This window comes from Camelus dromedarius, chromosome 31 (genome assembly GCF_036321535.1).
Source record: "Camelus dromedarius isolate mCamDro1 chromosome 31, mCamDro1.pat, whole genome shotgun sequence".
Lineage (NCBI taxonomy): Eukaryota > Metazoa > Chordata > Mammalia > Artiodactyla > Camelidae > Camelus > Camelus dromedarius.
In genome coordinates, this window is record NC_087466.1 from 13182589 (window position 1) to 13209488 (window position 26900).

A 26900-nucleotide genomic window follows, 5' to 3' on the forward strand; every position below is an offset into this window, starting at 1 on the left:
TATTAAAACAAGGTACCTACAAGCAGGACTGACTACACAACTTGCAGAGCTCACTGCAAGATGTAAATGAGAACACTTCGTTCAAAATGTGTTAAGAATTTCAAGATGGTGAGCGCAGAACATGGAACCAAGCACAGAGTCCTCCTGAGAGGGGGGCCCTGTGTCACTGCCCCGGTCTCAGGCTCTGCTGCAGGAAATCTGTACGAAGGCAGGCGCAAAGAAGGACTTTGAGACGAGAAGAAAGCTAAGGGAGAGTGCGGGGGGCACACCTGCTCGGGGAGCCACGCTCACTGCAACCAGCAAGAGAAACTCACAAGAAGTAGCCAGCAAGTGGGAGCAGGGACAGGAAGACGCAGTCAGAGGCACCAAGGATGAAGGCGCCCCTCCGTCTGCCAAATGGGACATTGCTGTTGGCCTCAGAAGCCCAGTTTCTCAGGAGTGGAGGAGGCAGAAGCTGGATTGCGTTACCCAGTGGGCTGAACGGAAGTGCAGGCGCTGCTGGGCAGCCCTGGCATTCTTATCTCAAGAAGTTCAGAGGACAAGTGTGTGGCACCACGAAAGTGATTTTTTTTTTTTTTTTTAAATCAAACCGCTGAAAGACGGTTTCTCATTTGGGTCCCCTGGGCACTAAGAAATGCCTTCCTCCTTCTGCTTTTTCTCCTCCCACTTAGGCACACAAATGTTTGGCTGACTCGATCCTTAAATTGTGGCTGGGGACTGGAGCTGAAACGCCTTTGAGGATTCTTGCACGGCAACCACTAAAATCTCTTTCTGGGGACTCAAGTGCTGCCAAGGCTTCAGCGTGGCCGGGAACGGGCTACTTTCCTTTGTTTGGACAATTGCAACCAGGAGGGACAAATCGTCATGGGCCATTTATTTATAGACACTGGCTGGGCTGTTGGTCTCATTCTGAATAAAGATAATAAAGGGTAAGAGGCAGCTCAGGGCTTCCACAGAACCCATCTCACAAAAAGAAACCTGCCTCCCATTTTTCCATTTCACAGCCTCCTGCTTTCAGTGTCGTCCTCCTGAACGTTTTCACTCCCCTTTTCCTTCCTAAGCCATAGAGTCCCCAAACTACTGGAAGCCCCCCTCAAACGACTGGCCTTCAACCCAAGTATGTAGATTGCCCTGGACATTGGCACTGAACACCTAGACTTTCCATGACTGGTTAGTTCCTAAGTCTAAAATAATCGGTATTTTCAGGAATGTGTGTGTTTCTAAAGTCACAGTTTTACGTTTAAAAAATAGACTTCATTTTTGGAGCAGTTTTAAGCAAAACTGAGTGGAGAGTATGGAGTTCCCATGTACCCCTGGTCCTCAACACACACAGCCTCCCCCAACATCAACATCCCCCAACACAGTGGGACATTTGTTACAATCGATGAACCTACCCCAACGTACCATCATTACCTGAGTCCACAGTTCACGTGAGGGTCACTCTTGGTGTTGTACACTCTGGGTTTGGACAAATGTACAGTGACATGCATCCACCATTACTGTGTCATACAGAGTGGTTTCTCTGCCCTACAAGCCCTCTGTGTGCCACAGATTCATCCCTCCCTCAACTCAACTGCTGGCAACCACTCATCTTTTTACTGTCTCCGTAGTTTTGCCTTTTCCACAATGTCATATAGTTGGACTCAGACAGTGTGTAGCCTTTTCAGAGCAAAGTTTAACTTTTAAAATGCGTGCTTAATGTGGAAAAACCCAACTGCACAGAAGTGGATGCCATGTCCATGTGAACTAGTCTGTGTGAACTAGCTATGCAGGGCTGCAGTAACTAGTAAGCCCTGAAATCTCAGTCACTCCTAACTAGTCCACTTCTCACTTGGACAAAGTCTGATGCAGGATACCAGGGACTCCCCTAACCTCAGCACACGGCTTCCAGAGTCACTGCAGCAAAGGAGAGAGAGAAAGAGTTGAAAAATCCCACCTGCTTTTAAAAACCTCCATCCAGAGGGGACACATAGACCTGCTCACCCCGAAGGCCAGACTTAGTCACTCAGCCCCTATCAAACCACACAGAGATGAGGAAACAGATGTGAACACAAGGGTTATGCAGTGAGCATGACTGTTTTGCCACAAAGTGAAAGTTACCTCCACGCTCCGATCCCACCCTGCAGAGGTAACTACCTCCTATTAACAGCTGGGTCAGTATCCTTCCAGGTCGTCCTCTAATACATGCGTATTTATGTACATTGCTCATAATCTATTCCACTACATATTCATGTGTAATACATACAACCTCTTCTTTTACAAAAATGGGACCGTGCTTTGCCTGCGCTCTTGCAATATGTTTTTTTTTTTTTCTTTCACTTGACAGTGTGTCTCGGACATCCATTCCAGTAGGGTTGAGAGTAAATGTGATTTAACAATAAAACAGTGACACTAAACTGTGTTCTCTTCGGTGCTCTCTGCACTGGCTGTAAGCTCTCAGGCCACACATCTCCGGTGTCATTAACTGGGACTTTCCTGTTTACCAGGCATGGTGCTAAGTGACTTATCCCCTCCCAACAATACCATAAGGCCCATGCCATCATTCTCTCTCCCCGGTATTCAGATGACGCACTTGCAGCTCGGAGAGTTGAAGAAATGTCCTGCTCAAAGTCACACGGATGCTGAGTGGCAGGAGGCGATCCACTGGACTCCAGAACTTGGGTTTTCTCCTCCGTCTTGTCTATAGTGCCTTTTCAAAGCCTCAGTGCCGACCTTGGCCTTGGAACATCATAGGTGCTAAGTAGTATTTCTTGAATAAATGGCTCAGAGGTGCCCAAAGACTGAACGGAATCCCCAGCGCTGTATGAAAATGGCTGTAGGCATCTATAGTACTTACTGCCAATACCAGCCTCATTATTATTATTCTACATTCAGAAAAATGTAAACAGCTTTGTAATCCCTGGACACAGAGTGCAAAGGGACAGTGACGGACAACAAGGCTGGCTGGGAGGTAGAGCAGCATTATTTCTGACTAGGAGAGGATACAGAGGCATACAACCTTAGGGCAGAAAAAGAGTATTTGCGATTATTCAGTTCAACGCACTTTACAAGTAAGGAAGTAAAGGTGAAGTATGCAGATGTGGGGAGAAGTGACTTGTCCCAGGTCATGTAGAAAGTGAAGGGCAGGCCTGGCCGGATGGAGCTCAGGCTTCCTGACTCCCAGAGGCGGCTTCTCCATTGCCTTATCTATCACTGATGCATGGACAGAAGGGAAGTAGCTCCTCCCTCGATGTAAACCAAGTCCATGGTCACAGACAGATGTTCCAAAAAACGCTGCTGGTGGAAAATTCAAGTTGACGTATAGTATTTTTAAGGAATGTTTCCATAGAGATGCACAAATAATTGGAACAATAATCCCTTATCCAGACAGAAAAGAACCATTCATTTGAACAGGACGTGTAGAGGGGGTGGGGGTGATTTGCCCGTTCTCCTGGAGCGCTGGACAGAAAGGCCAGGCTGAGCTCTAGAGATCTGGGTTTAAAAGCCAACATTTCAGAAGTGGGGACTGAAGTCTTCTGACAGTCCTGCTCGTGGCTAACCCCTAGCCTGCACATCTTCACTGGACAAGCACATCATGGGTCTTTCTGTAAGCCGGGCCCTGGCTGTGGTGCTGCCCACAGAGTGCCAGCTCCTCTCTGGAAGAGCATCTCCACCTGTATGAGCTTCCTCTTGCTGCTGTAACACGTGACCCAATCCCTAGGGACTTACAGCAACATAAATTTATGTTCTGGATGCCTGAAGTCTAAAATCAAGGTGTTAGCAGGGCTGGTTCCTTTTGCAGACTTCGGGGAAGCATCGATTTCCTTGTCTTTCTCTACTCCTGGATGCCGCCCGCTTTCCTGGGCTCATGGCGCCTTCATTGCATCCTTCCAACTTCTTGTTCCTGTTGTTACATCTCCTACTGCTGACAACACCACAGGTGCAGGCGTGTACAAGCCTGGGGGCCATGGGAAAGGTACTTAACTTCTTCAAGCCCCAGTTTCCTCTGAGAAAGACAGCAGTGATGGGAACACATTAAATGAGGTATGTGTAAATGCTGAGCACGGGGCCCGGCACACGGTAAGGATCCAAGGAAGGCTGCAGTTTTAAGGGTAGCAATGATTCTTATTACCACCGTCAGCATCAGCTGACACTCTCATTTCCACAACAGGGTTCAGAGAACACAGAGGGAGGGTGTGACGTCTGCTGGAGGGCTCAGGAGTCTCCAGAGGAGGAGACCCCTGAGCTGGCCCTGATCGGATGACTGTGATGGAAACCGGCCAACACACAAAGGAGAAAAGGGATGTTCTGGGCAGAGGAACCTGCACAGTGAATGGCATGGGTGTCAGAAAGTACACAGGCGTTTACAGAAATCAGAAGGGCTCAGGTACCAGAGTAGAGGGTCAGGGGTCAGTATCAGGAGGCCGGAGGGATGGTGAAGGGCTCCAGGCGTAGGTCTTGGGCATCAGAGAGACCTGGGCTTGAGTCCCACGGCTCCACCTGAGAGCTCCAGAGCCTGGGCATCTTCTCTGTACCTTCTCTCCCCATCCTCCTTTATAAAAAGTGGGTGATGACAGCGCCTACCTCCCAGGGTTGTTGCAATAAGTGATGGGGGAGCTGCTGGGAGGTCCCTGAGAAAGGGCTTTGCAGACCTGAGGTGTTGGGACTTTCAAGAGCCACTTTCTCCTCTCTCGTTTACCCTTCACTCTACACCCTCCGTCCCTTCTCCTCGGCCAGCAGAAACTCTGAGCACTGACCTTCCTAATCTGGTGTTTCTGTCGCCGTCCTCCTGAACTTAAAAATAACAGATCTTTCACAGGTGGAAAAGATGTTAAGAGAACTCTGCTCGTCTATAAAGTGTGGGTAATGACAGCATTGACCTCTGATGGTCGCTCTGAGGATTCGCAGAGACTGAGCACAAGGTGTTCGGTATCATATTGTGGGAGGTTAAAAGCGTCAGCTCCGGAGTCGGACGGATGGAACCCAGATTCTGGCTGTGTCAGTTACTGGCTCTGTGACTGTGGGCAAACCTCTCTCAGCCACAATCCCTCATCTGCAAGTGAGGATGATAACGCTGGTCACAGAGGTCCCCACAGAGAATGTCTAGAACACGCTCATTAACTATTATTATTATTACGCTCTTTTCATTTACATATGAGAAAAATTAGCCTCAGAGAGGGGAAGTGCCTTGTCCAAGGTCACACAGCAACTTGGTGGCCATCCATCACACAGGAGGCAGCTTCCTGTAGGATCAGAGGTCCAGGGGAATTCTTGGCACGAGTTCCAGGGCTTGGAATCTGATACTCTGCAGAGCACACCCCTTTGAGGCTGTTTTCCTGTGTGAAGGGCAAGGTGGTACCCATCCACCCGCAGCCTACAAATCCACCTTGGTGGCCACCGCATCCTAGGGTTGTGCAGCGCTGCCTGCTGACGAGTCAGATGGCACCAGCAGACGGTCTCTCCATGCTACTGGAGCCTGCATCGCTCCCATCATTTATTTTGGACAGGACACAAGATGGGATATCAAAGGAATCAGCTGCTGGTCAGAGGAAACAGCTAAGGGGCCAGACCTTGTCCTGGGGCTTCCAGGAACAGAGTCAACACCCCATGTGGGTGGGAATTTGCCCCCCCCCCCATTTTAATCTGACTTTATGAATTGAAACAATCCATTCAAAGATATGAGGCAAACTGTTTCTTGGTATACAGCATTTTACTAAAAAAAAAACAACTAGTTATATAGACCTTTTTAAAATTTCTTTTGTATACTTTTTTTGAAAACTGGAGGTATTGGTACTAGAGAGTTTCTGGCAACAGTTGGGGCAAATGAAGGAAAAGAGTCAGGACTCCTGGTTCCCCACGTTCAAAAGAGCCAAAGGATGACCTTACACACAGCAACTCAGGGTTGCCTTTTTCCATCATGCTCTGCCGAATAACTGAGCTTTTCAGACTTCTTGGGAGCAGATACGGGTGTGAGTAATGCCTTCCTTTGCTCAAGGCACAACATAAACACCCGCTAGTGCCCAGTCAGTGGGCCCACAAGATTCCAGCTATGGTCCAGGCCAACAGGCACCACTGCCATTCAGAGGTGACTGCCACCTCCCAGCTTCAACAGCGAGCACACGTGAGGAAGAGGTTCTGGGGAGGGTGGCTCATAGGGGCCACAGACATCAGAGTTCACAGCTTCCATTCTGGGTCTGGGCAACCAGGTCGTGGACGGGTTGATGCTGACATGTCCTTGGCGGGTAAGGCGTGATAGAAAGGACAATGACCTCAAGGTCAGCAGATCTGGAGTCAGATCCCTGATGCAGGCTCAAGTCTACCCTCAGTTTCCCCATCTATAAATTGGGCATCTCCAAGAGATGTACCCTAATTTTTTTTTAAATAACCTTTAATTTTTAGAGCGGTTTTAGGTTCACAGTGATGCTGAGCAGAAGGTACAGAGAGTTGCCATATACCCCCAGCCCCACACATGCACAGCCTCCCCCATTCTCTACAATCCCCCAGCAGAATGGGACGTTTGTTATAATCACTGAACCTACACTGGCACCCAGAGTCACAGTTTACATTCAGTTCAGTCTTGGTGTTGGACATCCAGTGGGTTCTGACAAATATATGATGACATGATCTGCTGTACATGTACCACACGGAACAGTGTTGCTGCCCTAAAAACCCTCTGCGCTCTGCCCAGTCTTCCCTGCTTCCACCCAACCACTGGCAACCACTGGTCTTTTTACTGTCTCCACTCTTCTGCCTTTTCCAGAATGTCATACAGTTGGAATCATACATATGTAGCCTTTTCAGAGGGGTTTCTTTCACTTAACTGATATGCATTTAATTTTCCTCCATGCCTTTTCATGGCTTGACAGCTTATTTCTTTCTAGTGCTAATAATGGTCCACTGTCAGGATGGACTACAGCTTATTCAACCATTCACTGACTGAAGGGCAACTTGGTTGCTTCCAAGTTTTGGCAACTATGGATAAAGCTGCTATAAACATCTGTGTGCAGGGTTTTGTGTGGACCTTTTTAACTCCCTGAGTTTGAAAACCAAACCGGCTGTGCATCCTTTTGATAGTTTGCAGTCTAGAAGTAAGCCCGGAGGAATTTACTGTGTCAGTCACATTCGCCACCAGAATCTGAACAAATGTAGCTGAGAATACCAGGGAAATGGTTGAAGTGGAGATCAGAAGGCATGAATTATCTTTATATCCGTGGGAATATCAACCTTTTGTTCAACCAGGTTTTCATAGCAAAATCAAAATGTTATCAAGGAACCCCCACCACCACCACCAATCAATTACAGGCGTATCTCGTTTTATTATGCTTCACAGATACTGATTTTTTTACAAATAGGTTTGTGGCAACCCAGCGTCGATGAAGTCTATCGGAGCCATTGTTCCAACAGCGTTTGCTCACTTCCTGTCTCTGTGTCACATTTGGATGATTCTCACAATATTTCAAACGTTTGCATTATTATTATATTTGTTACAGTGATCTGTGATCAGTGATCTTTGATAAAGGCTCAGATGATGGTTAGCATTTTTTAGCAATAAAGGATTTTTTTAGAGGGGGACGTAATCAGGTTTATTTATTTGATTATTTTTTAATGGAGGTGCTGGGGATTGAACCTAGGACCTTGTGCACGCTAAGCACGTGTTCTACCACTTGAGCTAAATCCTCCCCTCAGCAATAAAGGATTTTTAAATTAAGGTATGTGCATATTTTTTGAGACATGATGCTATTGCACACTTAACAGACTACAGCAGAGTGTCAACATAACTCTCATTAACACTAGGAAACAGAAAAATCCGTGTGATTCACTTTACTGCGATACTCGCTTTCTTGAGGTGGTCTGGAAACAAACTCGCAGTATCTCCGAGGTCTGCCTGTACTATTGTTAGGAAGAATAACAACAGAATTGCCCTCCACTTTAGCCTGTCAGGGATTCAAAAGTGCTTTTGAATGCTAATCCATTCATCACCGTAGCCCTGGAAGCGTTCCATTAGGTAAAACCTGTATTATTTTTACCACTGCAAAGTATGTAGTGTGGTTCTCTTGATGGAAAAAATGCTCAGAGCTATGATCTGAGAGGAGCAACGGGGAGAAGATGCTCTGGGTGGCCTGAGCACATGAGGACAGTCTGAATAACTCCTGGACGTCAGAGCTGCCCACAGGCCTCTGTCGTGCCTAGGAAGTGCTGCTTCTGAAGGGTCAGGGCCCGGAAACACTTTCCGATGAGCTGAGTACTGTGGGGCCCTGGGAAGCTCACTGACCGTGAGTCTCCTGAAATCATATTATTTATTATTCTTGGCTATGCAGCTCGCTTACTGGGAGACTTGAGGGAACCATGTAACCTCTCCACTTTCCTCACTTGTAAATGGGCTGGTTTGTTGTTTTGCCCACCTCGCAGAAGTGTTGTGTCACTAAAACAATTGACGGCAGAACAGAAAGACCGTTTAACCATTTGGTGCCCTGCCTCAGAAATCCCACCTGCATGCAGTGAAAGAACTTCCCTAGGTGATCACAGTCCTGGCCAGCAGTCACCAACTGGGGAAAGACTCCAGTGCCCAGGCTGGGGGGAGCTGGGGCAGCGCAGGTCTGAGGGAAAGGCACGGGCTTCTGAGCTGGAAAGACCTGGGCTCAAATTCCAGCTCTGCCATTTACTGCCTGTGTGACCTAGCGTAAGTCGATTAACCTCTCTGAGCCTCCATTTCCTACTCCACGAACTGGGAATATCCAGTCTTTGAGGGTTGCTGTAGGGATTAAACGAAGCACCTGACATTTAGTAGGTACTTAATAAAAGGCAGTGGTTACGAGGGCCTGTCATTTTCCACCAGGTCTTACACATGTAATGCAGTGTTTCCAAAAAGTACAGAAATCATTCCACTTACGGGAAACGAGGAGAGAGTTTTAGGTGGAACTCTTAGGAATTCTTAGATATATGGAATTAGTAACAAATAAGGCACATCAGACTTGTGATTTTATGACTATTTCTGATTAGAATGGGGCTAAGTTTTCAAAAAGTGAGTCAACTTAAAAATCATAGTAAATAAGTGATCACATAGTTGGACTTGCAGTAACAAAATCTGAAGGTGGCTGACAGCATAGAAACAAAGGCGCTGGACTAGGGGCAGGCTCTGACCTCAGTTTTACACTCATCAGTCATACAGACTCATCTCTCTGAGCCTCAGTTTTCTCATCTGTAAAAATGGATAATACCTAAGAAGAGTGAAAATAAGGTAACAATAATGAAAGCTCTTAGAAAACTGCAAAAGCACCCTCCAGCATAAGAGGTTTGCCTGTTATTCCTAACGTGTGCTTTGATGGAGAAGTGGTCCACACTTGGCTGCCAGCTGCTAAGACTGCAACAGAGATGAAGTTCAAAACCAAGGATGGTTTCAATCCCCACCCTGTCACTGACGGCCCTGCAGCCTTGAGCAAGCTGTTGAAAGTTTCTATCGCAATCTCTCCATCTGTAAAAAGGCGTTAATAATAACAATACCATTTGCAATTCAACTCAGAGGCCAAAAAAAGGCCAAGAACCCAACAGAAAACGGGCAAAAGATGTGACGGGACAGAGGACCAAAGATGAAATATGAGTGGCTCTTGACATACAAACACATTCTCTATCTCACTCATGAGAGACGTGCTCATTCAAACCACACTGCATATGACTTTTGTTTATCATCAGATTTGCAAAGATCAGTTTGATAAAGCTGCACTGGTAAGGGATGGGAAGCAGGTATGCTGTTAGACTGGTGGTGGGGAGGTAAACTGCTCCAGCTCTGTGGAGGGCAATTTACAATTTGTCCAAAGTGTAAAGTACGCACCCTTTTAGGAGGGCTGAATGCTGGGGTCCACACCCTAAGCTGTGGAATGTGCCAGTGTTCCCTTACACGGCCAAAGGACTTAAGAGCAAGTGAAGAATCCTGAGGTGGGGAAATCATTCTGGGCTTTCCAGGTGTGTCTGATGTAATCACACGGGTCCTTGTAAGAGGGAGACAGGAGATCAGAGAGGAGGAGGCGATGACCTGACAGAGCAGACAGCAGAATAGTGTCCTCTGGAAATGGAGGAAGGGGCCACGAGCCAAGAAAGACAGACAACCACCGGAAGCAGAAAAAGGCAAGGAAACAATTCTTCTAGAGCCTGCAGAAGGAATCTGACCTGCCAACACCTTGATTTTGGCCTGATGAAATAGATTTTGGACCTCTGACCCCCAACAGTGAGGGAATACACGTTGTGTTGTCTTAAGCCACTAGATTGTGACTAAGCGTGACAGGAAACGAACGCACACCCTGCCGCTCAGCCATCCCTCTCCTAGGGCTTCATCCTGCACACACATCCCAATATGCACATGATGAGGAGGCACGAAGTTCTGTGTTGATCTCAGCAGGTCAGCTTTTCTGTGGATGAGCAGCTCGGGCTGTGACTTCACGCCGTCTGTAGGGCTCCGGTGAAACGCAGGCACGCTTCATCCTTCCCACTACACTGAAACTGGCAAGGTGACGCTTCTGCCAATCCCGCGTCCAGTATTCAAACTGCAGGGAGATCGCTGTGGCGGAAGCAGGTTTCCAGCTGAGATCCCCAGGGTCAAGTGCCATGGAAGTCCCTCATTATCTAATCCTTAGAAGCCTGAGGGTGAGCCCAAACGCGGCCCTCCTCTCTCTGCAAACACAGCAACACACAGCTCTTTGTCTTCGCTGCCGAGTGCGTCTCTCTCCTGATACGGGAGAAATACTCCCGCGTGATGGATTAAAATTTCTCAAAGAGGGAGGCAAAATAAACGTATTTCCATGACTTCGAGTACAAATCCCCATGCAGGGTCTCGTGCCATCCTCAGAGCTGGGCTAGAGAGCTATTTTAAAATTAATGCCGTGTGGGAGCCAGACCTACTCGATGGAAAAATCTTCTGCTACAGGATAGAGATGGGCAAGAAATCAGTGCTGGGGCTCCCCGAGTGCTTGACTGTGGTTACAAACGTTCCCGGCTGCATCTGCAGAGCTGCTCGGAGTCAACCGTAAACCTTTTGCCGGGGACTCGGGAGGCAAGGCTGACAAGGCAAGTTGAAAATCTGAGCCCCTTTGACGAGGAGTCTTTCCAGACTGCTAAAAATACCCAAGGATCTGCCTGAAGCGGGGACAGGCCAGGGAAACCTTCCTCCCCTCCCTCCTCCACCTCCCTGTGCCTGGTAAGAAAAGGGGCCAGTGAAGCAGGTGGGGATGATGGAGCAGGAGAACTCAGCAAACATGAGGTGAAGCACCTCTTGCCAGACCTGGTGCTGTGTGCCAGGGATGCAGAGGTGTCTCCCTGGACTAAAGGAGCTTAGATGGAGGTAAGGGTCCAGCGTGGACTTGAGAGCCAGAGGGACCTAAGTTCGAATCCCAGCTCTGCCACTTACACTCATTTGTGTGGCCCTGTGCCCAAAGCATGTGGCTTTATAAGCCTCAGTTTTCCCATCTGAAAAGTGGAGCTAATAATATGAATGTATGGACTGCAAGCTTTAGGCACAGTGTGTAGCGAGTGCCTGGCATGGAGTGGGCCCTTTATAAGTGGTAGCTCTGACAGCCTAGTGAAGAAAGATCCATAAAAGCAATGGGAAATCCAACAAGGAGGAAAATCGCACACAGTGTGGTTCGGGTGGCAAGTGTCAGAAAAATTCTCAAGAAGGAAAGGTTCCTGCTAAGACCTCACCCAGTCTCTAGTCCTTGGAAATCTCTTCCAAGCTTCTGAAGCTGATGAATGCTACATTTCTTCCAGCCTGCCCAGATCTGCCAAAGGTTTGTCCTTCTTTGCAGCACCATTGCAATATTCATCCGTTTGGTATTTGTAGAACTGAATGGTATCATTCCTTCTCTGACACGCAGGGAACTAGAAAATAGCAGATGTGTGACAAATGAGTCGATCAGAGGGTTTGGGAGGATAATGAAGGATACCCTGGGTAGAGAAGGCAGGGAGCGTTCATGGACATGGCACGTGTATCACTCAGAGGTCAATCAGAAAGGCTGAGCCACTATATACACACTTAGCCTCACTTCAGACACCAGCCACCAGTGGGGTCCCCAGGCCACCTGCATGTCTGACCAACTGGCCACAAAACTGAAGGGTTTCCCATGACCCACTTAGGTTTGATAATTCCCTAGGATAGCTCACAGAACCCAGGAAAGCTCTATACTTATGATTTCCGTTTTGTTGTAAAGTTACACAGATCAGGACCAGCCAAAGGAAGAGATGGATAGGGCGAGGTCTGAGAGGGTCCCAAACGTGGAGCTTCCTGGCCCTCTGCCCGGAATCGGGGCATCATCAGTGTGTTTCATCAGCAACTCGAATCCTGGCACATCACCTGTTCACCAACCAGGATGCTCCACCGGGCTTTTTTGTGCAAAGAGTTGAGATTTCATCACATAGGCACGATTGACTGAATCATTGGCCACGTGACTGAACTCAAGGCTCCAGTTCCTGTCCCCTACCCAGAGGTCAGGCTGGCTTAAAGCTCCAATGCTGTTATCACGTAGTTGGTCTTCCTGGCTGACCAACCCCACGCTGGTCAGATGGGGTCAGATGACCCCATCTGGAATCGTCGCACCTCTTAGAATCAACTCAGGTGTGGTCCAAGAGGCTCATGAGTTAACAGACACTCATGTTATGTCGGAAATTGCAAGGATTTAGAGTCTCATTTATAGGAATCGGAGATAAAGGCCAAATTCTTTGTTATACAACAGACGTGAAGTGGGGGAGAGCAAGGATGTGCTGGAACTCCATGAGAATGGTTCAAAACCCAGGACTGATCTTGTTGCTTCCGGCATCAGTGGCGTGGAGGTCTGGAGGAAGCCGGGCCCTTTCTCACAGAGCGGAACGCACACACCTGGCCCAGGAGCTGGAGGAGCTGAAGGTGGGTCCAGGAAAAGGTGGGGCAGTTGCAGGCCTGGCATCATGTCACACCCGTGGATAAGCAACACCAAGCATGAGCTGTGTCACTTCCACCCTCGCAATCTCCCACGGGGATCCATCCCTCTGTGGCCGCCCTTCTCAGAAACATACAGAGATGACAATTCTGGGAAGCATGGGCGAGCCCAGCCAAGGTGTACGTGAGACCAGTGAGAAGCCAACTCCAAAGCAAGAGGTAGTGGGGGAGGGGAGGGGAGGGAACACAAATGTGTGCATTAATGGGTGGTAAGAGGGGTGTTCCTAGAACAACTCTGGAGCCCATCAACTCTGGGATAACACTGACTGTCCCTTTGGTCTTTTTAAAGAATGCAGACACCCTGGGATGAGAAGTCATTAAGACACAAACTTAGACTAACTAGAGTCTAGGTGGTTTCTGGTCCTTTCTCTGCATCTAACTTGTTTTCTTGACCTTGACAAATTCAAACCTCCAATGCCACACCCCCAGCGAGTTATTCTTGGGACTGTGTTTCTATGTGAGCCAAAGGCAGACCCATGAGCCCGAGAGATGATGGCTTTGCATCTCCCTCACAGAATCCACACACTATCCCCACTAAGGGCTAAGTACAAAGGACCCGCCATGCAGCACAGTCTGGGTGCAGCCTGAGTCCTGCTTCCAGCAGGAAGGACCGGGCTTCTCCTGCCACCTCTTCAGCCCGCCTCTCAGCCATTTCACAGCCAGTTAGCACTTCTGTCACAGAGAAGCTGAAACTCAAAACAGTCCATTTCACCGCCTGGAAGCCCATTTAGAGAAAAAGATGGAGGGGAGGGAAGAGACCAGGAGCTAACATGATGACCCGGGTGATCAGTCCCTTCCAGGCGTTCATCACAACGAATCTGGGGATAACTGAGACAGACAAGGAAAGGAGATGCAGAAGGATCTTGGGGATAACAGACACGCTGCTAGGTAGACAGGCCCGGTAACATCCTCAGTTTCCCAGCCATTGCTTCACTTCAAAACTCTGTCCTGTTGTTGAGTGCACTCTCTTTATTTCTGCTTAGAAAAATACCATAGTCAAAATATCTACAGACTAGAAGCTGGCACCTTGGCGGTCGGTCATCCTCGATTTTTCTCTCCCTGTCCCCCCGACATCTGAGCCATCGACGAGTCCTACGGCTGCCACCTCCAAAGGACTTCCCAAGTCCGCTTGCTGCCCCTCCTCTAGCTCCAGGGCACCCTGCTGGTCCGAACTCCATCAGCTCTTGCCTGTGAGACTGTAACCGCCCCCCAGCTGGCTCCGTGTACCCCTCCCTGTTGAGGTAGGCTACTGTTACGCGCTTTCAACATGACATATTCTTGGCTGCCCTCTTGTAATAAAGAATCCCCATCACATGAGTCCTACTTCCTCAATGTTTTAGAAATCAGAATGCAAACTTCCAGGCCCCTGTGGGTGTGTGACCCAGAACCCACACATCAGCAGCTCCCCACGCGGTGAGACTCGAAGGTCCGTGTTCATTGGTGTAGGTGGCAGAGACTCTCGACTGCCTGTGGCCAGAAGAGGGGCAGCGGTGGCCCAGAGGCTGCCAGGTGGAGCAGAGATGCTGGTGCTGGGGCAGCAGCAGTAAGGAAAGCTAGGCTCCGAGCATGTGGTGTTCAGCCTCAGCTGCACAGGGATTTCTGCGTCGGCCCCTCTGCAGGCATCATTTTGGGGGCTGCTTTTTTTTTTTTTTTTTTTTTTTGGTGCTGAAACCCAGGAACAAACTTGGGGGCTACTCTTGGAAGCTTCCTTTCAAGTCTGGTCCTCTCCAATAACTTCTGGAGTGACCTCACATCCTTTAAAAAATAAATCTCTTTTCTGCTTAAAAGCCAGAGTGGATTCCGTTGCTTGTCCTAGGAATTGGCTGAGACACTCCTCTCCAGTCTATTCCCCAGTCGGCAGTCAAAACCAGCTTTTTAAAAACTGAAATCAAATCTCACCCCTTGCCTCCTCGGAAGGCCCCATGTGAAGGGGCTCAGCTCTCCAGCCTCATTCCGTCCCACCCTCCTCCTCTCGCCTGCTCTGCTCCAGCTACACTGGCTCTAACACAAGTTCCTCCCCAGCTCTGGACTCGGTACCAGCGATTCCCTCTGCCGGGCAAGTGTTTCCTTCAGTCCTTCCCATGTGTCATCACAGGTCACTATCACCTCTTCGGAAAGGCTGGCCTGGATCACGCTGTAGCCACCGCACACGCCTTCTTCATTATCCTCCATCTGATCACACTGTTAACTCCTTTAGGGGATCCACCCTGATCTGTCAGTATTTCCCTTGTTCACTCGTTTATGGTCATGTTACTATTTACTGACCATCTCTTTCACTGGATTCCAGATTCCAGGAGGGCAGAGACCATGTTTTCTCATTAACGCAGAGTCCCCAGAGCAATCCAAACAAAGGAATTATAAAGAATTAGCACTGACTGAGCACCTATGTGCTAGAACTCTTACAGAACATGCACTAGATGGCATCCTGGACCTCACACCAACCCTAAGAGGTAGGGACTATCAGTCTTCCTATTTGACAGCTGAGAAAGCTGAGCACAGAAAGGTTGAGTAACTTGCCCAAGGACACAGTAAATGGAGAGCTAGAGCTAGCAAATGGAGAGTGGCGTTTGTACCCAGGTAGCCTAGCTTGGGAATCCACAATCTTGAGTAGATATGTCTCCTAAGAAGGAAGGAAGGAAAAGTAATGAGTGAACAAATGAGTGAAAAGTACGTAAGCCCAGTAATGTCCAGCAGCAGGGCCATCTCTGCAGATTCCTTCGAGTCCTCGGCCTCTGTCCTTCAGGTGGGTAGAAGCTGGCTGGGGCTGCTGTACGTAACAAGCACTTGCACTCACGAGCATGCAGGTGTTTTACCCGCCCCCCGGCCTGACTCTGGTGAGTAGTCTGACATCCATATCTCACAAGGGAACTGGGGTTCCAAACTCAGAGTCACGGATCTTTTACTGTGTGCTGATTCATAGACTCTCCTGTGAAACTCAGAGATCCCCCGGGGGAGAAAAAAGAGTTGAGCTTACCAACGTAAACCCTGTGGAAGTAAGTGCCCTGGTCAACAGGCCTAGACTTCGGCCAAGGAGAGCTCTCCGAGACATCTCATGTCACACCCTGAGCACCGTCAAATTCACACATTCAGGGAAAGATTCTCTTAGTTGACCCTCAACACCCCTGCAACCCAAATACTTTCTGAACTGAATTCTGAACAAGCTAAAGTGCCTTTTTCATTAGCAACGGTAGAAAATCCCACTTTGTCATGATCATCACGTTGCTGTCTATCATTTGTTATGCTGTGATGTTACAATATACTGTTACACATTATGTGATGAACAGCAGCATCTCCATGTCTGGCTCTCTTCTGAGTATCTAGAATAACCAAGATGCAGAGACAGTGGAGACCACAGTCATATTTTCGCCAAGTCCACAGAGAGTGAATGAATGAAACTGGACGTTGACCAGAAGATCTGTGACTTCCTTATTTTAAAGATTAACAAAGGGGTCTGCACAAAGACACAGACAGTGTTTTCCCTGAGAGCTAAGATTCTCTGTTTTGCTCTTCCTATTTATAGTCTCCATATTATTTATAGTCTCTTTATATTTTTCCGTACTTTCTGAGTTTGTTGGTATTCTTTGTTAGTGAGGATGTTCTAGGTGCTTTTATCGCAGGGGGAAAAATAATAGACCTATTGTCGAACAAGCAACCTAGGGAAGGCATTTGATAAGTCACTCTGGACATCCATCAACGTGGCAACCTTGCCATTCTGGAAGTTCTACGGAGCCCTGAGGCTAAAAGATGGGCGGGGTGCGGGGGGGGGGGTGGAGGGCACTGCCAAAGAGAGTTGAGGGGAGACTGAGGCAAATACCTGGAGCCCAAAGGAGGCAGGAAGTGGAAAGAATCAATCTAGAGGGTTTAGGGCTCGCCCAGATAGGACACTGGGCTCTCCCCCTTTTAGCACTGAAAATCCCACGCCCCAGGAAACCCTCAGTCCCCGGCACACACAGACAGCTGGTCATCCTACCAGGGAGCGGGGACAGGGCTGTAAAGAAACAGCACACTTAGAAGGCAGCAGTTATTGCCCTATGACTTGGATCTGTCACCTCTATGAACGCTCAGACTCCTATAATAAATCAGCTCGTCCCGACAGATCTGCTCTCTCTCATTCCCCGAGAGGCTCCCTTCATTTCCTGAGAGATGACTTTATTCTCTGTTTGTTTTCACAGTGGTCTCTTTAAAGTCTCAGCTGTTCCAAGGAGAGTAAATAGGTTTTAAAATTAATTATCAGTTAAAGAGAGGTTAACTAGCACCGGGCTAGCCATCTATTTGGTTTGTGACGGAGGCAGCCCACCCCTCCCCTCTCCAGAACCCAACGACCTACATGAGGACCGATAAACCCCAACAGCAGAGGCTGTTCACGTGTGATCTGTGGACTGATGAAAGTCATCCTTGGTATTCACCTCATCCCTGTTGGAAGGTGAATTCTGTGGTCATTTTGATTTTCCAGCTCATCAGTATGTATGCCAGCCTTCTAGGTAGGCTTACCAAATTAAAAAAAAAAAAAAAAGTGGCTTGCAAATATTCTATTGGCATAAAAATTTGTCACCAGTCCCTGCTGCACTTAGGGTAACTACTATGATAGAGGAAATGAGGGCAGCGAGGCCTAGAGGAACAGCACATTTGTCACCCAGCGTGTGTTTCTCCCTGAAGTTAACATCTGGCACATCTTCTCGTGTCCTGATTTCAGCTGGGCTCAGTCTGATTTCTTAGTCTAAACTCTTGACATGTGATCCCGTGCCTTCCCTGCTCCTATTGGAAGTCCCAGGGTCTCCTCAGGAGGGGACGAGGCTGTGGTTTGTGTTAATAACAATCCTTCTGCTGAATTCCACAGCTTCATCTGATCTCATAGTTAATGAATATTTATAAGAAGCTGACAGCGTTTGCAAAATCGGCTCAGGCCAGGCAGGTGAGCACTTGAAACCAAGACGATTACGTCATTGGTGTTCTGATGGGCACGCACAGGAAAATACACAAAATTACAAACAGGACGCAAGAGGACGGGCGCTGGCTCTCCTCTGTATTCTGTCACTAACCCGGAACTCCTTAGAATGCAGAAAATAGAACTTGCAAAAACCATGCATCATCTGGATGTCCTGGAAACGTCAATTGATGATCTGAAGCCCAGGGAGTCTCTTGGGAGTCAGTGGAGTGAGAGTCGGTAGCGTCAGGAGGAGATGCATTTGGGGACCACAGTCACACCGTCTCCCCACTCTCACCTCCCGCCCCTCTGTGTTAGGCTCAGAAGGCTCGAACATATGCTGGTGGGTGACCTAGCGGTGGTCACAGGCCACGAAGGTCAAGCATGTTCGACTTCTCGAAGCACCTTATGAAGTCACTCTCAGCCATGGGAAGGAGACTGGGCTCACTGAAGAGGCAGGAGAAAAGGGCCCATTCATTTCCTGACCCCCAGGATGCAGGTGTGTCTGCACTCCCTGCGGTGTAAGGATTCACCGCTCTTTCTTTCCCTCCATCCCCTCTTCTCTGGGTCAACATCCATGTCTTTTCCCTCCTCTTCTCTTCTTCCTTGCATCTCTTAAGCCAGAGTTTCTCATCCATGGCACTATGACATTTAAGACCAGGTAATTCTTTGTACTGGGGGGTGCGCTGCACATTGCAGGATGTTTAACAGCACTGGCCCCTACCCACTAGATGCCTGCAGCATCTCCAACCAAGTTGTAACAATCAAACATATCTCCAGACATCACCATGTGCCCCCAGGAGGCAAAAGCTCCCCCCGTTGAGGACCACTACCTGAGACTAACCAGTGACACTGCATTCAGCATCCAGCCTACATCCCACTCCTCATCCCTTGATTCTCCTCAAACTCCGATGGCTACACATTTGGCTGTGGTTTTGGGGATCCCAAATCACCCTCCAAAGTCTCCCCAGGAGGTACCACCTCACTCCTTCAGTTTTACCTCCTCAGATGACACCAGTTTACAACTTTCTCCATAAACAAGGCGACAATATAACTTCTTGTCCAAACCAGCATCCTTTTGAGAGTGAAATGGTGTACCAGGAATAATTACACTGGGACAAGAGATGTAAACTGGGACTATCCTGGGCAAATGGAGATGTATGGTCACCACTACGTAAGCCTCTTCTTACAAGATGCTCTTGCTTGTGTGTCCCAAGTTGGACAATAGGACATAACGCACATCTTCTAAGTCTCTGGCTTTGCATACCTGGGTTGTGTTCACCCCATCATTCTCCTGAGGACTAGCTCACCACGGGAGGTCAAGGAAATAGCTGAGGGCTAGATTTTAATAAAGGAACTGGGCTAACCCGTGTTCACAGCAGCACTCTTCACAATTACCAAAAGGTGGAAGTAACCCAAGTGTCCATCACCAGATGAATGGATAGATAAAATGTGGTCTATCCCTACGACGGAATATTATCCAGCCACTAAAAAGGAAGGAAATCCTGACACATGCTATAACGTGGTTGAACCTTGAGGACATTATGTTAAGTGAAATAAGCCAGTCACAAAAGGACAAATACTTTATGATTCCATTTATAGGAGGTACCTAGAGTCGTCAAACTCACAGAGAGAGAAAGTGGAATGGTGGTTACCAGGGGCTGGAGGGCGTCGGGAAAGGGGAGTTAGTATTTAATGGGTATGGAGTTTCAGTTTTGCAAGATGCAAAGGGTTCTGTGAATGGCTGGTGGTGATGGTCACACTAATGTGAATGTCCTTAAGGCCACCAAACTGTACACTTAAAGGGGGTTAGAATGGTAAATTTTACGTATGCATATCTACCACAACTAAATATAATAGTAAGACAAATAATTTAAAGAAAAAAAGAACTGGAGCCGTGTTCAACAGAGAAATGCCAGGGACAAGGCAAAAGCACTGTGGTAGGATATTTGAGCTTTTGTGCTCATCCAGTGCAAAGGGAGGAGAGCATAAGGCCACAGCTGCACTAGGCCTAAGAAAGAAGTGAAGCCGTCCCAAGCGTGAGGGACCCCCATGATCAGCGAGAGCCTTGGAGAACACGCTCTGTGTCTCAGCTTCTACTGGTCTCCCCTTGCCCCCTCCATTTAAAAAAAAAATCACTCATCACCTTATCCCAAGCAGCAAACAGAAACAGTAACATCCTCCTTGCGTGTCTGTGTAACATTCCCGTGGTTCTCTGGTTTGCAACGATTTTCTTGAGACACAATTTTTAAATCCTCTGTTGGCAAAAAGGGAGACTGCCTCTTCCCCATCGCCAACCTCCCTGATCCGCCCAGCCCAACCCACTGACTCCTCCAAAGATGAAAACTGAGGACAGTCCATTGAAACTGAGTGACGATGGGGAGGCCCCATTGTCACTGTCTCAGTGGGCTTTCTGCAAAGCGCTCCCTCTGAGGCTGTGCAGGTCAGTGGTCAGACTGGCTGCACCCGGGCGCTGAGCGGAATTTGCTGTGAGTGGGGTTAATCTATACGATCCAGAAGACAAACACCAGAGGACTCAAGAGCAACAAGATGCATGTTTGGAAAACCTTGCCGCCGCAGTCTGCGAGAAGCGAAATGGCCCAGGTCAGTAATTAGAAGCCGCTCTGAAGCAGCCTTGCAGGGCAGAGTGTGGTGGGTTACGCAGTGTGTACACAATGGGTATGAAATCAATTAACAAAGTGGAAAGGCGGCGCGTTTTCCCGGTTGCTTCAGCACTCGTTAGTAACCCTGCAGAAGGAAGTGTGAGTGACCTGGACAGCTGATGATTCAGAACAGAACTACATGTGGTATATGTGTGTGTGTGTGTGTGTGTGCGGCGGGGTCTAGAGTCAACTTAAGATTTCAGGCAGAAGTGAGACGCCTTGCTGCTCTCTCTGCTGAGCCATGAAAGTCTGTCTCAAACAGCTGAAGGTCAGAGCTGGTGAGTCTGGGTGACAAATATTGGCGTAGGTTTTTATTTTGAGCAAAGTCAGGCTACTTTATCTTCCACTGTGCTCCTTGGGAAAATATTTTCCAGGAGCCGAACTATTTCCAGACACAAAACAAAACCAGTTCATCTCGTTGGGAGTTAAGTATGGAGGGAAATGGAATTTCGCATGTTTCCGTAAATCTTTTTTTTCATGTGTCCATAAATCTTCATTAATTCAACGAAACAATCTCAGCACAGGCAAGGCGCTATGCTCTACAGCTCTGTGGATATATCAAGATAAGAGCGTTTTAAAATGACGTATGTTTAAGTAAAACTACGTTATGTCTAAACACCAGTGAATCTTCCCCAGTGTAGGACAGGGTAGCCCAATGTGGCAAGCAGGGGACATACCTTTCCCCGGTGACAGGAATAGCCTTCTTGTTTGATGCTACTTCTGCTAACTATGTTTCTCGGAACGAAGGTAAACATGCAGGCCAAGGGAGTTTCACAAATATTTGCTCTTTGGTTAATATTAATGTATGTCCGTGTTTACTTGAATTTTCTAGTATACCCGGCATTGGTACCGACTGGCCATAAACGAACTAGTAGCAAAACCCGTAACAGCAATGAGGGGACAGGCGCGAGCTTCTTCGGAACTATTTTCAGAGCCCTTAAATGGTGTCCCGACGTTTCTTTTTCCTGTTTTTCATCTTTATCGCCAACTTTAAGCCCCGATGTTAAGGAAGAAGAGAAGTTAACATTTTTCTAAGCACTCCTATGGAAGCACTTTAAATTCCTGTCCTGTTTCACAATCCCAGTCCTCAACTAGCCTCCGAGAGGGAATTATTCCCATTTTACAGACTGAGGAAATGGGCACAGAAGTGGAGTCCTTTGCCAAAGGTCAAATGAGCTGAGCCCAAGTCTGTCCAGCTATAAGCTCTCTATAACAACGCAAATAAATCAGAAGATACACTTCTCTTCAAGTAGCATGGAAGTATGGAAAATCAATAAAATCAGAATTTGCTTCCCCTAGTGCATTATAAAAGTTTATTTTTCAGACCATTAATCACTTGATAGAGAATAGGGAAGGGAAGGGGAAACTGAGAATGCAAATGTCCAAAACCACTGGTGGCTGCAGGTGAAGCAGCGCTGAAATTACAATGCTGATCGGTGGGAAAATACAACTCGATTTGGAATGTTCGGTCTATACCCAGCTTTCTGTAAGCTCACTTACAGCGTAAATTAAAAGAGATCAGCAACAAGGGCAGAGAAGCAGGGGGCGTATTACGAAGAGCCGGGGCTTTGGAGTCAGATGATCCGGGATCCTGGATATGAATGCCTCTGCTACTTCTATGCTGTGTAACCTTAGGCAAGCTGCTTACCCTCTCTGACTTTCAGGGTCCTCATTTATGAACTAAAGGTAGTAACACTCACCTCAGCAGGGTTATGGTGAAGCTTAAATTGGATAAAGTGTACAAAGCACCCATCCCACTGGGGATAATCAATAAATGTTAATTTCCTTCTCTTCTCTATTCACTAGATATAAAATTGTTACTGATGTAGGGGGAAGGTATAGCTCTGTGGTAGAGTGCGTGCCTAGCATGCACAAAGTCCTGGATTCAATCCCCAGTACTTCTATTAATAAATAAACAAATAAACAAACAAACAAACCTAATTACTCCCGCTCCACACACAAAAAATTGTTACTGATGTGTCTGAGGCCAGACTGAAAATGGTATTAATAGACTATGAAAAGATTAGGAAATAATCACACTGAGAAATTTATTTGAGGCAGCAAAAATGTTATCTATCTTTGTGACCCAAATGTGGACCTCTATGACCCAGACACATGTACTTGGGACCCAAACGTGAAGACGTGTCCATTTCTAGGTTGGTGCCACCAAGATGCCAACACACATAGACCTGCTTTCCAAGTCAGAGAATTCGTTCAACACAGTCCTTCCCAAAGCGTGTTCCTTAAAGTTCTAATCTCATGAATATTTCTTAAATGGAAAACCAAAATGAGCATTCAACCTCTAAGACTGGAAATCACAACATACTGTATCTCTCCCTCAGAAATTTTAATACAGTCTAATGGCAAAAACTGTTTGACCACAGAACCCTTTTCTACTTAACATCTATTATTCATCTTATGAAACTAGTGTCCCAATAACACATGCCAGAAAAATGCTGTTTTTAGACTAGTCAAAATCTACTGCATTTCAACAGTGTGAAAAGAAAGAAATATAAATTTCTAGTCACTTCTGACTTGACCTCTGTTCCCTCTGGCTTTTTCTTTCAAAGTCATTTCTACTTTCACATGTGCTCGCTGTGGTTTATTTTACTTACTAAAACAAGAGGCAATTTATTCCTGTTTCAGAATGTGAGAGCTAGACTCTTATACATGGGAGGGAAATGACACTGCCAAGAGTGAGGAGCGTTTCCTAAATCTAATGTCCACCAGAAGGAACAAAAATAAAGTGGGGCTTACATCAATAAGGGCAGATACTAATTATCTGTGCTTAAAATTCCTTTAAAGTTCAACTGTCCACATTTGGCACATCAAAGAGGCTTTTATTGGGCACATCAGAAGGGCATTCCTTTCAAAAGAGCCACAGAATCAAGCGAAGACATAAACGTGCTATTTATCACTTTGTCAAGGTTCAGCTAGGTCCTAGTCCCCATGCCAAGAGCCCCTGAAGCCAACAGGAGCCATCAATTCAATAATCAACAAGAGTCAGTAGAGACAGTATCAACGAATTTGCAGAGTATCGTCATATCATACTTGAAAACGGCTGTTGGCCAACGTCAGCTGTAAAGCTGGAACTTGCTGCACGGCTGGTGCATTAAAACATTTTGACACCTGGTCAACAAAAGACCCATTTTAGTGTCTGTGTCAAAAGCCTTGTGGGAAGAAGAATTCTGAGATGGTCCCTCGAGACGCCCAGCTCTTGCTGTTCATACACCTTTCCCAGTTCTTCAAACACTAACCTAGGTACTGCTAAGAAGGGATTCTGCAGAAGTAAGATTATCCAGGTGGGACTCACCTACTCACATGAGCCCTATAAAGCTGAATCTAAATGTCAGAGACTCAAAGAATGAGTATTTTATATGCCACTGCTGGCTTAAAGATGGAGACGGCCACGTGGCAAGGAATGTGGGCAGCCTTTCAGAGCTGCCAGTGGCTGCCAGCTGACAGTCAGCAAGAAATCTAGGACCTCTTGTACTACTGGGTTGCAAAGAAACTAGGTTTTACTAAAATAGTCAATGAGCAGCTTAAGCCTCGGTATGAACAACAGGGTCAAAGAGTCTTCTGAATTAGGTAAGTTAATTAATGCATTAAAATTAATGCTCTAGGCTTATCACCCAGTACAGAGGTGAGAGATAGGGTTCCCGGACTGGGAGGGGCTGCCTGGAGCGCTGGTTTGCCATGACTGGTTAGTGATGTCTGCCACGGCACTGGCTGGGCTCTATTCTGAGTGGACACATTTTGCACATCCAGTCTAGATTTATAAACAGGGCATGAATGCAGAGTAGAGGCCTGTCCAGTCAAAAATCAGTTTTGATAAAGACGTCTAGGTTCTTCCTAAACGTTCTTCACTGTGCCCTACTTTCTCTCCTTGGGGTCATGTTACTGCTCACCTAGGCAACCTCCCACTCACATTCTTCTCCCATCATCCATGCTCTATTACCCAGATGACAGAAACCATGGAAAGTTAACGTGGTGTGATTGCAACAAATTCTAACACACTGATTACGAATGCCCAGAAGCATGAAGAGAATGCTCATCACCGTAAGGCGTAAAACTTCCCTTCCCTTCCCACCTCAACTGGAAACAATTCAGCGTTTCTTCTTGTCCTTCCCTGGAAGTGGCCTCCAGGTATCATTCCTCCAACACGAAGATTTTTTAAAGTATCTACATTGGAACCTTATTCAGCATCTGAAGTGAAGACTCAGCACTCCAAGCCAAGGTGTTGATTACTATGAATATTTTAGCATTTAATTCATGGTACTCAGTTAAGTCATCTCTTCTTTCATATGCAGACTTTCTTTTGAACCCACTCGAGACCAACAATAACCCCTTCCATCTATATAACAATATTTTTCAAAGAATTTTCACCAAAAAAATTCCCTAATTTCATCTGACTTAGATCAGTAAGAGGATTTTGTGATTCTCATTTTACAGATTAAAAACTCAGACACTGAAGTATCTGAGAAACTAAGTGAACTCCCTGCAGTCACATGGGCTGGTCCAGCCTGGTCCAGTACTTCTCCCATGAACATCCTTAGCAGGTGCATAAGAAGTACAGCCAAGAGAGTAAACCTCCCTGAGCCTCAAGCTCCTCATCTGTATAACTTCAAATGTCATAGCTGCCTTTGAGGCTTGATATGAGAGGTGGAAATGTATAAAGTGCCTATCCCCTTGTGGTACGCTGAAAAAGGGCCCTCCGAGGGGAAGAACCTTGAAAACATTATGCAAAGTCAAATAAGTCGGACACAAAAGGCCAAATACTGTATCCATCCGTTGATAAGAAATGCCCAGAACAGGCAAATCCATTGAGCCCTCCGAGGATATATATTTACTTCCTAATTCCCAGAACCTGTGAACAGTAACTCATACGGCAAATGATGTGATTAAGCCGAGGATCTGGAGATGGGAAGGTCAGCCTGGATTGTCCGGGCAGACCCTAAATACAGTCACGTGCATGTAGAAGAGAGAGGCAGAGGGAGATTTGACGCTGACACGCAGAGGAGAGAAAGAGACATGAAGACGGAGGCAGAGACAGAAGTGATGTGGACACAAGCCAAGGAGTGCCGGTGGCCACGAGACACTGGAGGAGGCAAGGAATGGATTCCCGGTAGAACCTCTGGAGGGAACATGACCCTGCCGACCTGTTGGTTCTGGACCCACACGTATGCACACGTATGTACCATATAAACGTGTACACGGTCGCACATACACAGAATAAGGGTAGAGATGGTGCCTGTCCAGTAGCGTCGCTGGGAGGATGCAATGAGAGTGTCTGTCCCAGGCCTGGCACCGTTCCCGGCACGTCATGTGCACTAGTAACTCTGAGCTGCCATCACAATAGGGAAAAGCCCTGGTCTTAGAGTAAAACTCAGACTGAAGGGAGGAACCTGGATGAGCTTCCTAGGGCTGCTGCAGCAGATGACTGCACACTGAGTGGCTTAAAGCAACACAGACGTATTGTCTCTCGCCATTCTAGAGGTCACATGTCTGAAGAGGGTGGGCAGGGCGGCCTTCCTGTTGGAGGCTCCAGGGGAGAATCCGTTTTCTTACCTTTTCTGGCTTCTACGGGCCACTCTTGTTCCTTGGCTCCTGGCCCCATGTCACTCCCACCTCCACTTCCGTGTTCACACCTTCTGTGACTCTGACCCATAAGAACCCTTGTGATGACATGGCGCCCACTTCAATAATCCACCCTAATCCTCCCATCTCCAGATTCTTAACCACATCCGCAAAGTCCCTTCTGCCATCTAAGGTAGCATGTTGACTGGTTCCGGGGATTGGGCTGTGAACATGCTGGGGGGGCCATTATTCGCCCCCCACAGAAAGCCTGAGTGCCCTGCTCTATCCAGCAGAGGGGAGAGAAGTCCTCTAACTCAACCTGCTGGGGTTTTTTTCTTTCTTTCTTTCTAATTGAACTTAGTGGGAAAAGATGGAAATCTGCACTTCGATACAATATTTATACTCAGCGGACATGTTTACAAGTTCAGGAGCCTATTAAACTAAATTCCAACGGGCAGATCACTTACCTCATACGCACAGCAACAGGGGATGGAAAGAGGACCTTGGATAATGCTCATCGCTTTCTTTTAAAACGTCAGGGGACCGATGACGCAGCAGAACTTTTGCTGCAGCTGGTCAGCAGCCCCTGTAATCAAACGGGAACAGTCATCCCAACAATATTCCTAGCCGTCTAATTTCCAGGACATCTTTTGAAACAAAAGAACCCTGCCAAGTTTCCCAAAGGAATACGTTCTGGCTCTCTCTGCATTTTCATCCTTCTTTTCTTCTAAGAATTTCCTAAGCCAGACGGGCCCAGTTTCGTGCATGTCGGCTGCCTCTCTGCCCCAGAGCGTCT

The 26900-nt window shown here is 47.4% G+C and overlaps 1 long non-coding RNA gene across 1 annotated transcript in view; it reads right to left on the reverse strand.

The window, feature by feature from the left end:
* The window catches only part of LOC135319774 (uncharacterized), a 250971-nt gene extending 224284 nt beyond the window's left edge, over nucleotides 1–26687 (reverse strand). The window contains exon 1 of the long non-coding RNA XR_010378644.1: nucleotides 26572–26687. This is a non-coding gene — a long non-coding RNA (uncharacterized LOC135319774). The remainder of the gene's footprint in view (nucleotides 1–26571) is intronic.
* Between the last annotated feature and the right edge of the window lie 213 nt (nucleotides 26688–26900).